Genomic DNA, 15,529 nt, shown 5'->3' on the forward strand with positions numbered 1-15,529 from the left:
CCGATTTTGGTAATAGGCAAACAGAGAGTTGGTCAGGCAAACTCAGTGGGACCGATTCGCTCATCTCGGTTAGACCGAAACGTTACGAAGGGGAAACAGAGAGTTTGCATTGCAATCTCGGTGGGACTGATCGCTCATCTCGGTTGGACCAAAATGTTACAAAGGGAAACAGAGAGGTTGCAATCCCATCTCGGTGAGACCGAGATCCCTATTGGTGAGACCGAAATGACTAGGGTTTGTGGCAGTGGCTATGTCAAGTGAACTCGGTGGCGCCGGATAGAAGATTTCTGTGGGGCCGAGTTTGACTTTTGGTTTGGGACATATGTGGATATGAGAAAGTAGCTGAGGGTTTTGGAGCATATCACTAAGCATTTTGAGCAAGTAACTCATTAAGCAACACCTCACCCCCTTTTAATAGTATTGGCTTTTCCTATGGACTCAATGTGATCTTGGATCGCTAAAAGTAAATTGTAGAGTCTTGTGCTTTGAGCTTGAGCCAATCTTTTGTCCTTAGCTTTTGAGGGGTCCACTTTCTAATCCATGCCATGCCAATCATTGAGCTTTCCTGAAATATTTGTCTTGAAATAGCATTAGCCCAATGAGCTATATGTTGTTAGGAATTACCAAAACCACCCAGGGATAGTTGCACTTTCACAGACCTATTTGCAGGAGCAGATGCACACGTTATGAACGTTTGACAAAGCTCGGTATGATGACTACTTAATAGTTTAGTGCACCATGCTTTATGACTTAGAACCGGGACTTCAAAAACATTTTTAATGCCACAGAACATATAAGATGTTCTAAGAGTTGAAATTGGTATTTCATACTCATGTCCGTGTCAAGAGGTATGAGACCTCTGACAGTATGTTGCCTACAAGATGGAGGAGAATAGCTCAACCAGTGAGTATGTGCTCAGATTGTCTGGGTACTACAATTTCTTGAATCAAGTGGGAGTTAATCTTCCAGATAAGATAGTAATTGATAAAGTTCTCTAGTCACTATCACCAAGTTACTAGAAGTTAGTGATGAACTATAATATGCAAGGGATGACAAAAATGATTCCCAAGCTCTTCGTGATGCTGAAATCGATGAAGGTAGAAATCAAGAAAAGCATCAAATGTTGATGGTTGACAAAACCACTAGTTTCAAGTAAAAGGGCAAGGGAAAGAAAGGGAACTCAAGAAGAATGGCAAGCAAGTTGCCACTCCCATGAAGAGGCCCAAAGATAGACCCTAGCCTGAAACTGAGTGCTTCTTCATGGGAGTTTCTTCATGCGCTTTACACCCATATGACCTAAACGGCAATGCCACAAGTATGTTGCACTATCATTATCAACTTTGCATCTTTTGGCATCAATATTATGAATATGTGTATCACTACGATCGAGATTCAATAAACCATTAACATTGGGTGTATGACCATAGAAGATTTTATTCATGTATATAGAATAACAATTATTCTCCGCCTTAAATGAATAACCCTATTACAATAAACACGATCCCATCTTGTTCATGCTCAACGCAAACACCAAATAACATTTATTTAGGTTCAACACTAATGCCGAAAAGTATAGGGAGTGTGCGATGATGATCATATCAATCTTGGAACCACTTCCAACACACATCATCACTTCACCCTCAACTAGTCTCCATTTATTTCTGCAACTCTTGTTTTGAGTTACTAATCTTAGCAACCGAACAGGTATCAAATACCCAGTGGCTACTACGAGCACCAGTAAGGTACACGTCACTAACATGTATATCAAATATACCTTCGTTCACTTTGTCATCCTTATCTGCCAAATATTTGGGGTATTTCCGCTTCCAGTGACCATTTCCTTTGCAGTAGAAGCACTCAGTTTCAGGCTTAGGTCCAGCTTTGGGCTTCTTTACGGGAGTGACAACTTGCTTGCCATTCTTTTTGAAGTTCCCTTTCTTTTCCTTGCCCTTTCCTTGAAACTAGTGGTCTTGTTTAACCATCAACACTTGATGCTCTTTCTTGATTTCTACCTTCCCTAATTACAGTATCCCGAAGAGCTCGAGAATCGTTTTCGTCATCCCTTTGCATATCGTAGTTCATCATGAATTTCTAGTAACTTGGTGATAGTGACTAGAGAACTCTGTCAATCACTATATTATCTGGAAGATTAACTCCCACTTGATTCAAGCGATTGAAGTACTCAGACACTCTGAGCACATGCTCACTAGATGAGCTATTCTCCTCCATCTTGTAGGCAAAGTACTTGTCAGAGGTCTCATACCTCTCGACACGGGCATGAGTCTGAAATACTAATTTCAGCTCATGGAACATCTCATATGCTCCGTGGCATTCAAAATGTTTTTGAAGTCCCGGTTCTAAGCCGTAAAGCATGGTGCACTAAACTATCAAGTAGTAATCATATCTAGCTTGCCAAATGTTCATAACATCTGCATCTGCTCCTGCAATAGGTCTGTCACCTAGCGGTGCATCAAGGACATAATTCTTCTATGCAGCAATGAGAATAATCCTCAGAACACGGACCCTGTCCGCATCATTGCTACTATCATCTTTCAACTTAGTATTCTCTAGGAACATATCAAAAAACATAGGGGAGCTGCAACGTGAGCTATTGATCTACAACATAATTTGCAAATACTATCAGGACTAAGTTCATGATAAATTAAGTTCAATTAATCATATTACTTAAGAACTCCCACTTAGATTGACATCCCTCAAGTAATCTAAATGATACGTGATCCAAATCAACTAAACCATGCCCGATCATCACGTGAGGTGGAGTAGTCATCAATGGTGAACATCTTATGTTGATCATATCTACTATATGATTCATGTTCGACCTTTCGGTCTCCAGTGTTCCGAGGCCATGTCTGTACATGCTAGGCTCATCAAGTTTAACCCAAGTATTCTGCATGTGCAAAATTGGCTTGCACCCGTTGTATTTGAATGTAGAGCCTATCACACCCGATTATCACGTGGTGTCTCAGCACGAAGAACTTTCGCAATGGTGCATACTCGGGTAGAACGCTACCTTGAAATTTAGTTAAGGGATCATCTTATAATGCTACCGCCGTACTAAGCAAAATAAGATGCATAAAGATAAACATCACATGAAATCAAAATATGTGACATGACATGGCCATCGTCATCTCGTGCTTTTGATCTCCATCTCCAAAGCATCGTCATGATCTCCATCGTCACCGGCTCGACACCTTGATCTCCATCATAGCGTCGTGGTTGTCTCACCAACTATTGCTTCTACAACTATCGCTACCGCTTAGTAATAAAGTAAAGCAATTACATGGCGTTTGCATTCCATACAATAAAGTGACAACCATAAGGCTCCTGCCAGTTGCCGATAACTTTTACAAACATGATCATCTCATACAACAACATATATCACATCATGTCTTGACCATATCACATCACAACATGCCCTACAAAAACAAGTTAGACGTCCTCTACTTTGTTGTTGCAAATTTTACATGGCTGCTACGGGCTTCTAGCAAGTACTGTTCTTACCTACGACACAAAACCACAACGGCGATTTGTCAAGTTTTCTGTTTTAACCTTCAACAAGGACCGGCCGCAGTCAAATTTGATTCAACTAAAGATGGAGAAACAGACAAGCACCAGCCACCTTTATGCAAAACTAGTTGCATGTCTGTTGGTGGAACCGGTCTCATGAACGTGGTCATGTAAGGTTGGTCCGGGCCGCATCATCCAACAATACCGCCGAATCAAAATAAGACATTGGTGGTAAGCAGTATGACGACCACCTCTCACAACTTTTGTGTTCTACTCGTGCATATCATCTATGCATAAACCTGGCTCGGATGCCATAGTTGGGAAACTTAGCATGCAATTTCAAAAAAAATCCTACACTCATGTCAGATCTGTCTAGGAGATGCATAGAAACGAGAGGGGGAGAATGTGTCCACGTACCCTCATAGACTGAAAGCGGGAGCGTTCTGACAACGCGGTTGATGTAGTCGAACTTCTTGTTCAGACCGATCATGTACGACACCTCCAAGTTCTGCACACGTTCAGCGTGATGACGTCCCTCAAGCTCTTGATCCAGCAGAGTGTCGAGGAAGTAGATGAGTTCCGTTAGCACGACGGCGTGGTGACAGTGATGGTGAAGTGATCCGCGCAGGGCTTCGCCTAAGCACTAACAGAATATGACCGGAGGCGTAAACTGTGGAGGGGGCGCCACACACGGCTAGGAATAGTTTGTGTGTGTTCTAGCGCCCCCCCATATATATAGGTTGGAGGGGAGGGGAGGAAGCCAAGGGGGTGCCCCAAGTAGGAGGAATCCTACTTGGGCGCCTCCCAATTCGGCCTCCCCCTTTCCTATTCCTATTCGGAGTGGGAAGGGAAGAGGGGGACGGCGGAATCCTATTCCCTTTTTTTCCTTTCCTCCTTCCCTTTTCCTTCTCCAATTAGGCCAGCCCATATGGGAGGCGCACCATCCCCTTTGTGGATGGTGTGTTTCCCCTCTTGGCCCATAAGGCCCATATCTTTTGCTGGGGGGTGTGCCCGAAACCATTTCCGGTGACCCGATAAGTACCCGGTACACCCTGGAACACTTCCGGTGTCCGAATACCTATGTCCTATATATATTTCAATCTTTACCTCTCAACCACTTTGAGACTCCTCATCATGTCCGTGATCTCATCTGGGATTCCGAACAACATTCGGTCACCAAATCACATAACTCATATAATACAATATCGTCATCGAACGTTAAGCATGCGGACCCTACGGGTTCGAGAACTATGTAGACATGACCGAGACACCTCTCCGGTCAATAACCAATAGCGGAACCTGGATGCTCATATTGGCTCCTACATATTCTACGAAGATCTTTATCGGTCGAACCGTTATGACAACATATGTTATTCCCTTTGTCATCGGTATGTTACTTGCCCGAGATTCGATCGTTGATATCTTCATACCTAGTTCAATATCGTTACCGGCAAGTATCTTTACTTGTTCCATAATGCATCATCTTGCAACTAACTCATTAGTCACATTGCTTGCAAGGCTTCTTATGATGTGCATTATCGAGAGGGCCCAGAGATACCTCTCCGATACTCGGAGTGAAAAATCCTAATCTCGATCTATGCCAACCCAACAAATACCTTCGGAGATACCTGTAGAGCATCTTTATAATCACCCAGTTACGTTGTGACGTTTGATAGCACACAAGGCATTCCGCCGGTATCCGGGAGTTGCATAATCTCATAGTCAGAGGAATATGTATTTGACATGAAGAAAGCAATAGTAAGAAAATTGAACGATCATTATGCTAAACTAACATATGGGTCTTGTCCATCACATCATTCTTCTAATGATGTGATCCCGTTCATCAAATGACAACACATGTCTATGGCTAGGAAACTTAACCATCTTTGGTTAACGAGCTAGTCTGGTAGAGGCTTACTAGGGACACGGTGTTTTGTCTATGTATCCACACATGTATCAAGTTTCCGGTTAATACAATTTAGCATGAATAATAAACATTTATCATGATATAAGGAAATATAAAATAAAAACTTTATTATTGCCTCTAGAGAATATTTCCTTCAAAAATAGAAAATGATATTTTAAACAAACAAAAAAATAGAAAAAGACCCGAAAGAACCAGAAAAAACCCAAAAATAAACGAAACAAAAAAAATCAGTAGGTCAAACAAAACAAAAAACAAAACCTGTGAATGAACTCATCGCGCGTTGCCAAAGTGCTGCCAAACTAGGCGAGCCCATTGGCCCTCGGTTGAGAGCATAGCCTCCGGGAGCAACTAACGAAGGAGCGCTCCTTCGGGAGCCTCCCAAAGGGTCACCTGAGGGTTGCTAAGAGAGTGCCACTTTGTGCACTCTCAGACACCGCCATGTGTCGCGCTCTGGGAGCTATCTTAGGATTTATTTTTTATTTATTTGCACCCTTTTTCGGCTTTTTAGATGATTTTTTGGGGGGTTTCGTCTTTTCATTTTTCAGCAGTGTCTCTTAGCTTTTGGGCAAAAAAATTGTATGAAAAATTTGTTTTTTTGCTTCCGCAAGAGGCACGGTCATGCCTCTTAGAAACGAAAAAGCGTGTTTTCCTTTTATTTTCCTTCTGTGAGAGGCACAGAACTATCAACATTGGATCTAGTTTTGAAGATCTCGATGAGAGGAATCGAATGGTGAAAATGGTTCAAGATTTGGACACACAGTTTAAGAGATGAAACATTTTGAATAAACGGATCTACTGATGAGTAATATATTTATGGCATTTCACCTATGTTTAAACTGGGATATTTCATTTAAAAAGAGATATTCGCTCCGATATTGCTACTAATGACTAATGAATGCAAAAAGATTCAACAAATCCTCTCTTTGATGTGTTTCCACAGGAAATGGGCTAGAAAGGGAAGAAATCACGTGTGAAAATGAAATGGAGGAAGAAGGAATCAACAAGAGGCATCTCCGTGAAAACAGAGCAAAAGACGACATTCCATATGGTGCGAGCACCTGTTTGGCATGGATTGTGAGGCAGATCATCCACCTGAACAACTTTTACTAAAGGTCCCCCATCGAAATGTCAACGAAACGAGCACCAGAGCGACGAACACAGAAGCCAGAACCTCTTCATAATCATCTTCATCCACAAACCCTAGCCACTACCATCTCCATCACCATAGCCATCTCCACCACCATAGTGCTGTCCCATCTAGTTCATACTTGTAATCATGCATCACACAAGGCATCCATTGTAAGACATATTGCAATCAATCAGTCTCAAGATGTGTTCTTCAATGTTTTCTTCCTGTGATCTGATCTCCATGTGTGAGTAGTTTGGTAAGGTATGGGTTGAGGCATGAGCCTTGCAACCCAAGGTATTTGTTGAGGGGGTCAATGGAAGACTTTAACAAAATGCCCCGTGTGTGAAATAAAATTGTTTCGTGAAGATGTCTATTGTCTTATCCGGGATCTTCATCCCTGGTGGTACCCAGCATCATGGAGATCAAGCATCAGTGAGGGTAGGGGCAAGGAGACCATGAAGTGTTACACCGAACACCAGTGACATTAAAGTTCAGTAAGATAACATGGATCATGTCCTTGTGGATAAACGAGGTGTAGTCATTAAATGCCCAAAGCTCTTGTCTAATTTAATTATCTTAATTATCGAGGCAACCCTGCACGAAGGATAGGGTCTGTGGTAGGATAATTGATTCTTGATGCAGGACTTGTGTCGGTCAAGATGTTATTTGGACACATCCCCCACTTCGATCTGTAACAAGCACATCTCGATGGGTGACTTCCAGTGCACAAATTAATATCCTATTTGGTCCCTACACAAATACAAGGTTGTAAGCAAAAGACTCGTACCCCTACCCCTTTTTATTATAAGTGTTTGAATCACAATTTGCTTGCTGATCTGGTCAAAAGCTTGATTTGACATTTTAACAAAAGCTTTGCTAGAGACCATCATTTCAAGGGAATATTCCTCTCGTGCGTTCGATAACCCAGGGTCACCTCTAGGAAAATAGATGAGGGACACTCTTTTTTGTTTCAATACCGGGTCAATAAAAGGAGGTATCATCTAGAAAAATGAGAAAACTCACAGGTTGCGACAAGAGACACACATGTAGTGCACCACTTGTCGAAACCTGAGGAGGTGGGAGTGACCTTTGTAAAGAGTGCTCCTTAATTAGTGATATCGGTAGCCTCCTCTAGTTGATGCCAACAGAGGTGAAGACCTCCTCCCGAGCGCCTTAAGCGCAAGGGAGGGTAAGCGGCGCTCATGCCGACCCTCTTGTTGGTCGGCCTACATAATGAGGCCAGCACTCGATCGAGCGCTTGATTGGGACACCGATTTTCCTAGTTTGCTGGTTATGATTGACCGGATGTTGTTGACCGGTTCACGACAGACCATTGACTTTTTTAGCAAATTATTAAATCAAAAAGGTTCATGAATTCAAAAAAGTTCATGAATTTTGAAAAAGTTCACAAAATTTAAAAAAATCATCAATTATGAAAATGTACATCAATTTTGAAAAGAGCTCATCGAGTTTAAACAAAAGTTGAGAAATTTAAAAATATTATATCAATTTTGACAACAAAAGTCATCGATTTTTTTAGAAAACTTCACAAATTTGAAAAAATTCATGCATTTTGAAATGCGAAAAATAAAAGGTAAAGTAAAGGAAATAGAAATACAAAAAACAAACAAAATTGGTCTAGAAAAAATATATGAGAAAACATATTTTCTTTTTGAGAGAACAAAAAAATAGGTTTTAAGAGAAAACAACAACTAGATAGCTAATGGAAGCTTCCAGAACAGGGAATTGCTCTCTCCCATTGCATCCTCAGATGGCTAGGCCCAGGTAGGAGCGCCTACAGGTAATGAAGTGCACGTTAATTGGTACTGAAGGCACCAAAATAGGATTCGGGACAGAGGTGGGTGCTCCTATAGTCCTATTGCGACTGGGTGTCCCATTAGGACACATGTAGCACAGTTTTGCAGATTGGTTTATTGTAGTGCAGTTTGCTGCCCAATTACCATATAGCTGTTACTGTAGCTTGCACTTCAGTTTTTTGGAAACAATACCTTTTAGGTGAAATTTCTTTTGAAATGCAAAAATATTTCAAGTTATTATTATTTTTTAAATGTGAACATTTTAAAAAAATTCGATTTTTTTTTAAATTTCAAATGTTTTATGAAAAAAGTACATATATGTTAAAAATTCTAAAAATAATTAATATTCGATTTTTTGTAAACAGAAACATTTTTTTAATTCCCAAACAATTTTTTAACAGTACCTGATATAGTAAATAATTTTCAAAAAGTAAATAATTTTTGAAATTTGTGAAAAAATTATATATAAATATTAAAAAACAGAAAATAAAACAGTAAAGAAAACTAGAAAAACCAGTAAAGAAATGAACTGAAAAAACCAAAACCGGTTCTAGGAACCTTTTAGGATGACTCCAAAAACTGTGAGTGCTTTCCCGCAAAAAAACTGTGAGTGCTTAGATGTTAAAATGGCTCAGCCTATGTGGTTGCTCGCTTAGTTTTGTGTGTAAAGGGTCAACTATTTTTTTGCAAGAAAGTTGAGTTAAATTGTGACGCCCCCGATTCAATCATACACTAATCATGCACGAAAATGTGTACGATCAAGATCAGGGACTCACGGGAAGATATCACAACACAACTCTACAAATAAAATAAGTCATACAAGCATCATATGACGAGCCAGGGGCCTCGAGGGCTCGAATACAAGAGCTCGATCATAGACGAGTCAGCGGAAGCAACAATATCTGAGTACAGACATAAGTTAAACAAGTTTGCCTTAAGAAGGCTAGCACAAACTGGGATACAGATCGAAAGAGGCACAGGCCTCCTGCCTGGGATCCTGCTAAACTACTCCTGGTCGCCGTCAGCGGGCTGCACGTAGTAGTAGGCACCTCCCGAGTAGTAGTAGTCATCATCGACTGTGGTGTCTGGCTCCTGGGCTCCATCGTCTGGTTGCAGCGACGGGTATAGAAAGGGGGAAAAGAGGGAGCAAAGCAACCGTGAGTAGTCATCCAAAGTACTCGCAAGCAAGGAGCTACACTACATATGTATGCATTGGTATCAAATGGAATAAGGGTATCATATGTGGACTGAACTGCAGAATGCCGGAATAAGAGGGGGATAGCTAGTCCTATCGAAGACCATGCTTCAGGCCACCTCCATCTTGCAGCATGTAGAAGAGAGGAGAAGGTAAGTCCACCAAGTAGCATCGTGTAGCATAATCCTACCCGGCGATCCTCTCCTCATCACCCTGTTAGAGAGCGACCACCGGGTTGTATCTGGCACTTGGAAGGGTGTGTTTTATTAAGTATCTGGTTCTAGTTGTCATAAGGTCAAGGTACAACTCCAAGTCGTCCTATTACCGAAGATCACGGCTATTCGAATAGATTAACTTCCCTGCAGGGGTGCACCACATAACCCAACACGCTCGATCCCATTTGGCCGGACACACTTTTCTGGGTCATTCCCGGCCTCGGAAGATCAACACGTCGCAGTCCTACCTAGGCACAACAGAGAGGTCAGCACGCCGGTCTAAATCCTATGGCGCAGGGGTCTGGGCCCATCGCCCATTGCACACCTGCATGTTGCGTGGGCGGCCGGAAGCAGAACTAGCCCCTCTTAATACAAGAGCAGGCTTATGTTCCAATCCGGCACGCGCCGCTCAGTCGCTGACGTCACAAAGGCTTCGGCTGATACCACGACGTCGAGTGCCCATAACTGTCCCCGCGTAGATGGTTAGTGCATATAGGCCAGTAGCCAGACTCAGATCAAATACCAAGAACTCGTTAAGCATGTTATTTTGAAATAACCACGAACGCCGACCAGGGCCAGGCCCACCTCTCTCCTAGGTGGTCTCAACCTGCCTTGTCGCTCCGCCACAAAGATCCACTCACGGGTACTCCTATGAGCCGACCCGTCTTTTAGTCACCACGGGTATCATGTATAAAGTATATAGTATATACCCGTGATCACCTCCCGAGTGATCACGACCCGATAGTACAACATGGCAGACGGATAAGAATGTAGGGCCACTGATGATAAACTAGCATCCTATACTAAGCATTTAGGATTGTAGGTAAGGTATCAACAGTTGTAGCAACAATGACAGGCTATGCATCAGAATAGGATTAACGGAAAGTAGTAACATGCTACACTACTCTAATGCAAGCAGTATAGAGAAGAGTAGGTGATATCTGGTGATCAAGGAGGGGGCTTGCCTGGTTGCTCTGGCAAGAGAGAGGGGTCGTCAACACCGTAGTCATACTGGGTAGCAGTGGCATCGGTCTCGGTGTCTAGCGAGAGAAGAGGGGGGAGAAACAATAAATATAATGCAAACAAATGCATGACTATGCATGACATGACAAAGCGTGATGCTAGGTGTGCCCTAACGCGGTACGAGGTGGTACCGGTGAAGGGGGAAAACATCCGGGAAAGTATTCCCGATGTTTCGCGTTTTCGGACAGATGAACCGGAGGGGGAAAGTTGCGTGTTCAATATGCTAGGGATGCGTGACGGACGAACGGGTTGCGTATCCGGGTTCATCTCGTCGTTCTGAGCAACTTTCATGTTGAAAATAATTTAATCCGAGTTACGGATTAAAAGATATGATTTTCTAAAGATTTTATTATTATTCTGAAATTAATTTTAATTCGAAAATAAATGCTAAATTGCTAGGCGCACCCAGCACAGTGTACACAAAAGTGTACCCAGTGGCTGACAGGTGGGCCAGAGGAACCCAGTTGACCAGTCAACGTTTGACTGGTCAACAGGGGTGGGACCCCCCTGTCATTTACTGTTTTAGTCTACTCTATCAGTCTAATTAGTTTAGTTAGTTATTTGGTTAACCTTAATTATGATTATTTAGATTAATTAACTGTTTAATTAATCAAAATTAATTAATTAAGTTAATTAATTAATTAATTTTATTTTAAAATTTTTAAATTCCCCTTTTTTTATATAAATCGTTCTAGGGGCTTGGCCCCACATGTCTGTGGCCCAGAGGGGCCATAGCGGGCATGGGCTGACGGGTGTGGGCACGGGCGAAGCCGCAGCCCGCCCGTTAGCGAGGCGAGGCCAGAGCAGGGTCGAGTGGGCGTGAGGGCACCGGCGCTCGACGCGGCCAGCGAAGGGAGGAAGGGGGGGGGCCTGGCTCGTGGCCACGATCGGAGCAGCGGGGCACCGATGGGCGCGTCCAGCAGCGGCCGGAGGCGGGAGGGGCTGCGGCGGCCAGAGCGCAACCAGTGAGCGAACTGCGCGGGCGCGGAGTCGTGGCGCGGGCGCACAGCGGGCGAGACTCGGCGGCGGGGCGAGGTGGCCGGTGGCCAGGACGAAGTGGAGCAGCGGCGGGCTCGCGGGCGTGGCCTGGCGCTGCCTGACGGAGGAGGACGTGGCCCGGCGTGGGCACTTGTGGCCGGGCGTGGTAGGCGGTAGGGGCGCAGCCGGCGCAGGCGGCAGCGGTGGCATCGCAGCCGCGAGAAGCAGAACGCAGTAGGCTGGAGGGAAGCAAGGACGCGGCCTGCAACGGACAGGAGGCGCGCGGGCGCGGACCCGAGCGGCATGCGCGAACGGAGCAGTGCGGGCCGGGCGGCGAGCGCGTGCGTGAGCGGTGGACGAGGCCATGGCCGTTGCGGAGACGGCGAAGGTAGCAGGGGGCGACCACACGCGAGGCGCGGACGACGCGGGCGGGCGTCGTGGCTGCGGCTAGCGGCACGCGAGGGAGAGAGGAGGGGAAGGTCACAGGGGGCCGTAGGGTTCGCGGGCAGTGGGGTTCGAGGTGGAGGTCGGGGACGACGCGACGGAGAGGAGGAAGGCCGTCGAGGAGGTCCTAGGCGGCAGCGGTGTGGTCCCTGCGGCGACGGGCGATGGCGTCGGGCGCCTCCTCCTCGATCCCGATCCAAATCGGGAGAGAGGGGGGAGATATTTTCGTTGGTGGGGAGTGGGGTGTCGGTGGAGTAGTGGGGGAGGGGGAAGGATATGGCGGCGGGGTGGGCCGGCCGGTCGGTTGTGGCCCAGTTGGGCCGGCCTGCTAGCTGGGCCACTCGGCCCAGGGGGGTTTCTGTTTCTTTTTTTAGTTTTGTTTTCTGTTTTTGTGTTTTCTCTTTTTCCTTTTCTGTTTTAACTCAATTTAAAATATTTATGCATTTTCTAAACATGTGTTTTCTTCACCATAATTAACTATGTAATATTATGCACAAACTGAACATTTTTGTTTCAACTTTTAAAAACTTTTGTTGTTTGCCATTTTTTGAATTGATTTTTGAATCGGTTTGAACTAACGAAAGTTTAGCAACAGTAATCAAAGATGACATGGCATCATTAGGAGAGTTTTACTGTAGCCTAATTATCCAAATGTTACACAAATATTTGATGCATAATACGTCAAATAGGGCTTGGGAATGGAGGTCTTTCAAAACTTTGTGACAATAACACCTACCAATTAGAACGTATTTGGTAATTCTCGTCCAGATGAGAACTAGCAAAGTCTTGTCTAAACTTGAAGTTGTGAGATATTCACATATTACAATTTGTGTTTCCGAGCAGGCTCACCTGAGTTGTATTCGTGTTCATTCCTTGCCAATCGTGATAAGTATGTTATTTTACGTGGACAGTTTTTGTTTTATGTATTGGGCCTTTTCTATACTATCCTTTTCTGCAAACATTGAGATACCTGTTTTTTTTAAATTCTAGTAAATCCAAACCTCGTCTGAAATGCATGAAACTTGGCATGCTATCATGGAGCGGCATCAACATGCCATGGTAAAATTTATGTCCCATTTGGGGCAGGTTTGGGTATAAACTTATCACAACAAGCGTGATGGTTTCGGTAGGGAACGTGTCACCTTTGGGGACGAAACGATATTCGTTGCCTCTTATTACTTTCAAAAATTTTCTAGTGTCAACATAGAACAAAGGGAGTGTTGTGTTTACTTTTGGAATTTTTTGGGGTTTGTTTGGACAGTTTTATACATTAACTAGGTTTTCTAGGCATTTCGTGTGCATAATTCAAATTTAAACTACATGCACAAGCTCCAGTGCATATAAATTGGTTGAAAAATCAAATCTGTGTCCTTCAGGGCATGCTTAGGTCCTATGCACGAAATGGGAATGAATTTCAAACACCAGGGCACTGTTGATTGCCGGCAAAACATTGAGATACCTGGTTTTTAAATTCTAGTAAATCAAAAACTCGTGTGAAATTCATGAAACTTGGCATGCTATCATGGAGCGGCATCAACATGTCGTGGTAAATTTTTTGTCCCATTTGGGGCACGTTTGGGTATAAGCTTCTCACAAACCTTAGCTTCTCACAACAAGCCTGATGGTTTCGGTAGGGAACATGCGACCTTTGGGGACGAAACGATACCCATTGCCTCTTATTGCTTTCAAAAAATTTCCAGTGTCAAGATAGAACAACAGGAGTGTTGTGTTTACTTTTGGAATTTTTCGGGGTTCATTTGGACATTTTTATACATTAACTGGGTTTTCTAGGCATTTCATGTGCATAATTCAAATTTGAACTATATGCACAAGCTCCAGTGCATATAAATTGGTTGAAAAATCAAATTTGTGTCCTTCGGGGCATGCTTAGGTCCCATGCAAGAAATGGGAATGAATTTCAAACACCAAGGCACTGTTGATTGTCGGCAAAACGTTGAGATACTTTGGTTTTTAAATTCTAGTAAATCCAAAACTTGTCTGAAATTCATGAAACTTGGCATGCTATAATGGAATGGCACCTGACATGTTGTGGTATTTTTCGTGTCCATTTTGAGAGAAGGCGCACTCGAATAACAACCAACAAAGGCATTTTTAAACAAATAGCTGCCACTGTAACATCTCCAATGTTTTGTATAATTTAAATTGTGTGCGTTCTGTTAACCATTCACGTGACGCCACACCTCACTCTTTTAATGGCTAGGAGGTGTCGTGCGGATAGGTGCTTAAGTGCTTGACTAAACGGAAGGCGTGCGAGTTGTACTCCAATGCGGAGGCTCACCGGGAAGCGTGCGAGCTGTACGCCACGCAGGCTCACCGAGAAGCGAGCCATTTGACTTTCATGGCCGCCCGCCTTGCTCGCATCCTCTACATTAATGGTGCCCAAGCTGCAGTTTAATACGGTTTTTAAATATAAAACACTCATCGCAAGCGTTTTATTTAGAACACCCGTATGCAAAACCGACAATTTCCCCAAGAAGCCAAGGGAAAATGTGCCTAGCAAGATTTGTGCAACTCTTGATCGCAAACGTTTTAGTTAGAACACCTGTATGAAAACCGACAGCTTCCCCAGAAAGCCAAGAGAAAATGTGCCGAGCAGGATTTCTGCAGCTCTCGGTCGCAAATGTTTTAGATAGAACGCCCGTATGCAAAGTGAGAGCTATGGTCTTCCCCCTTAAGTCGAGGGAAAATCAGCAGCGCGGGATTTGTGCATTCCTTCGACACAAACGGTTGTTTTGGATGACCCGTGTGCAACCACGTACAGACAATTTGGTAACATTTGCATCTGTCCTATTGGGTATGTTACCATTTGTCAAACTAGAAAGATTTACATTTGTTGATCTATTAACGTTGCCATTTGTCAATCCTTGTAACACTGCGATTTGTCAAAATATGTAGCTATAAATCACTAGCACTATCTAATTTTTGCAACTAAAATTCGGTAATTAAGCATAGATTTCATTCATTGATTAAGCAGTTGTTCTTAATTTATACAAACAGTTCAACTCGACAGCTGAACCGACCAGATTTTCCCCAATTGTTGCCAACCACGAAATGAAATACCTAGTTCAACTATATATACTAGTTAATTTTAAATACGTTGTACAGTTCGACCACACATCTATAGTCAGATGAACTGAACAAAATAGCCCCTAAATACTACTACTACCACGGAGGGGCTTTGTGCTACTTCCGGCAGCCTCTCCTCTGTCGAGCGTGCTCACAAAGAGGCAGAGGAGGAGGAGGAGCCTACCG

This window comes from Triticum aestivum, chromosome 4A (assembly GCF_018294505.1).
Source record: "Triticum aestivum cultivar Chinese Spring chromosome 4A, IWGSC CS RefSeq v2.1, whole genome shotgun sequence".
NCBI classification, from domain to species: Eukaryota; Viridiplantae; Streptophyta; class Magnoliopsida; order Poales; family Poaceae; genus Triticum; species Triticum aestivum.